At 43.4% G+C, this 3,527-nt stretch overlaps 1 long non-coding RNA gene across 1 annotated transcript; it reads right to left on the reverse strand.

Moving 5' to 3' along the window:
* Window positions 1-100: 100 nt before the first annotated feature.
* LOC114033430 lies at window positions 101-1,358 on the reverse strand. Its single transcript, XR_003567979.1, has 3 exons — window positions 1,247-1,358; window positions 564-572; window positions 101-210 (listed from the first exon to the last, which is right to left on the reverse strand). It is a non-coding gene; the product is annotated as an uncharacterized LOC114033430 (long non-coding RNA).
* Between the last annotated feature and the right edge of the window lie 2,169 nt (window positions 1,359-3,527).

Consider the following 3,527-nt stretch of genomic DNA (forward strand, 5'->3'; position numbering starts at 1 on the left):
TGTTCTCATCATGATTCCTGACTTCTTGGTTTCTGGCTTTGGGGGGGAGATGGCAAGGGCAAATCATCTTACCCGATAACTTTGTAGTTGAATCCTTTAAAGTGATCCCTGTATTTGCAGGAGCCCCTGTGGTGTTGTCAGTACTAGGAAGTGGTTCACTCGAATCCAGGGGAGGAGGTGAAGGACTTTTGTGGGATGTCTTTGTAGGACCTATTATAGGGTAGACATTAGGGAAAAGCACAGGCACCAAACTAGACAGGGGGACACGTATGCCCCCAAGCGCCACTGTCTTCTCTTCTGTGACTCATTAACACAAGCGAGGCCGCATTTCATCTGCTCATTCTCAGTGCATCAACACACAATTTCAATTACTTAGGCTTTTGTACAACCCTCCCCCCATGCACGTAAATAGATAAAGACATATAGTCGAACACAGACATCCAGACCAAGATCCAGAATAGCGTACCGCCCCAAATGTCTGTGTATGCGTGGGGATTACTTTGCCTCATTCCATCCCAAGCCATCCCAACCCAACCCTTTTCAGGCCAGCCCTCAGCACTCACTTGGGCGTCCTGAGAAGGGGCCGTGGCAGGATCAGTCAGTGGTAGTGTTGGCAAGAGGAGAGAGTGGCAGAATCAGTATGATTGTGACCCCAATCCCTCACCTGGCACTGCTCTGGCCCTGACAATGAGCCCCAATCCCTGACTAGGATCATTTATCCCTGAACCTGGATCTCTAAATCCTGGCATTTAGCCTTAAACTCTTTTCTTGAGCCATGACCCCTGGATCTGGGTCCTGGCCCCTGGGATTTAGCACCCAGGGCACTTGCCTTCTGGCCAAAGCTCAGGTGTGTGCTCTCTCTGTCTCTGTCTCTTTTCCTCCCCTCCAGCTCTTCTAGAAAGACTTGGATTCCCAGAATCTATCCAAACACTGAGGATTCTCAGCCTTCTTTGGGTGCTTATGTCCTTCCTGTACAAGGGAAGCCTCCATCTGGTGGGGATGGAGGGGTGGGCTGGTTATAGCATACACTCTCCCCCATCTCCTAGGAAGTCCCAGAGAAATGTTCTGAGCCAAGTCAGGGACCCTAGGCCTGATTTGACTCAGCTAGGACAAAGCTTGATCTTCTGGCTGCAGGGAAAGAGTACCAAGCACCCTCAACTTCCCATTGACCCTATAAGGCTAGCTCAGGTCTCCTTCCTGTATGGTGTTGACCTCAAGGACCCCTAAACCCCCACTAAACAGATACCTTTAAAAAGGAAGCTCCCCATCAGTGGAGGTAGCAGCAGGGAGAAGATTAGGAACATCAGGAAGGGGCTGAGCAGGGTGGGCTTCATGGTGGTATTGAGAGTGGGTGGGAGAGGCCAGTCTGGGGCTGGGATTATACCTGGGGGTGGGGACTGGTGGCCTCTGGGAGGGGCTGAGCTCAGCTTCCTCCAGACTTCGCCTCACAGGTCCAGATCTAAAAAGCATCCTGGTGCCCTCAGGGAAGTGCTTTGGGCCGGACAGCTTGTGCCTGGGCACCCAGCCGTGAAGAACCTTTAGCTAGCCTGCTCCCTGCTGGTGGTGAGCATCTCTGCACTCCCTCAGGCTTGAGAGGTTCCTGATGGTTCTAGGATCAGATATCTCACTTGGACTTATCAAGAAACCCTCCTTAGTTGTCCAAAGATCAACTCAGGTGTGTGGGGGCAGGTCTACATGGGTACAACACATCCGCCATCAGAGCCACAGACATTGCCTTAGAGCCAGGGCCCTAAAGGGAATCGGGAATGGGTGGAGAGAAGAGTGTTGCCTGAAGGGGATGTGTCATTAACAGAGGAGAGAACTTGGGAATTGTTCCCAGAGGAGATGGTATCAGAGAACCTGGGGTTGGAGTCATTATGTTCATCCTTTTGCCTCCAGATAGGATCTTTTCTTTTTTTTTTTTAATGAATTAAGCAAACTTTTATTGAAGCATTAAGTTTTGTGGTACAGATTTTAAAAATACATTTTAACTGATTAAAGTCCAACACCATGAAGACAGAAATTATGACACCAAAACTTCCCCTCTTCTAATCATACTAGATTAATTTAGATTAATATCCATTCAACAGTTTTCACTTTTCTATCAGAGCCTTATGTTTTCATACTCATATAAATTTGTGCATTTTTCAGTTAGGAAGGGATCTTCAGTACATATCTTTTAAAAAAAATCAGACTTCAAGCCAACAAATATCATCAAATCTCTTGGGACACTGTTCAAGAACAAGTTCAAAGACTTGAATTATTAGTCCTCAAAAATATCAAGCACCAAAAAGTATCACCAAAAAGTAAATGCCACATTACTTACAGATTACAGAATCAAATTGACTGAGTTGGTAGAATGCTTCTTCAATGAAGCCTTTAGTCAATAACATGCTTAAAATCAAAATCAAAACAGTGCTCCAACCACCTGATTACTAACCAAGCAGATTTTTTTAAAGTTTAGAAACACTAAAGAAAAGTATTTCATTTATAAATAAGGAAGGAACAAAACAGCACTGCATCAATCCAGAAAGAGTCAAAAAAAATTGGGAGGACAAGAGGGAAATATCAAATTTAAGTTAATTTTGCTGGTCTCACAGCTTCTAAAATCCCACAGTTATTTGCTGAAAATGCCAGCTCTTGAAAGCCTGCATCTACTAGTCATCCATTAAATGACTATTTTTGAACTTGCCTTGTTTTTTATGAATAGCATTTTACTTCACTGTCTGTCCAGATAACCTGGACAGTTCTCATTTTGTGCAGTCATTCACTTACTGCCATCAAATCATGGTTAAAGGAATCACCACATTAATTAAGAGAAACAACAGATGAAGTCACAACACTATCAAATACAGCATAATAGTCTTATGGACCACAATATCACAAGACTTTCAGTCACAAGATAAAAAAGCATATTGATTCTGCTTAGAACAACAAAATTAGGTTAACAGTATATTGTTTACTCACAATTAGGTTGAAATGGCTGCTAAGAAAAAAGTCATGGTGAATGGTCCAAGCTGACTGGCATATCTAGTCTGGTAAATTGACAGGATCTTTTCTAAAGGAGCATAGCCAGATGGACATCTCACTATTATCCATAGGGGAAAATCATGAAAAATTGGGTTTGACTATAGAAGTAATATTAACTGCAGTAATTTATGTGAATTGTTTATCATGTATGCTTAGTTTCCAAGCATTACAGTAATAATTATGCATAATATTGAACTTTTCAGATTAATAACAACAACAAAAAGTTTTGAAATGTTCTGAGAAAGGGATTCTTCCACTAGCTTGGTGATGTGGTTCTCTGTTCCATAACTCTTAGAGAAGGATATACTTCTGAATACCTAGAGTTGGGAACTAAGCAGGGCCGGCATACTCCCCATCTCCCTCCCTTCCTCCCATGATTCCAGGACATAGTGTACTGTTTCCAATATTTCCATATCATAAATGGAAGACAACGTTTGGAGGCTTCATCACACCTGTGGCTTCATTTCCAATGGTACAGATTGCAGTCCATCTTGCCT

This window comes from Vombatus ursinus, unplaced genomic scaffold, assembly GCF_900497805.2.
Source record: "Vombatus ursinus unplaced genomic scaffold, bare-nosed wombat genome assembly UNPS02007146.1, whole genome shotgun sequence".
Classification (NCBI taxonomy): Eukaryota; Metazoa; Chordata; class Mammalia; order Diprotodontia; family Vombatidae; genus Vombatus; species Vombatus ursinus.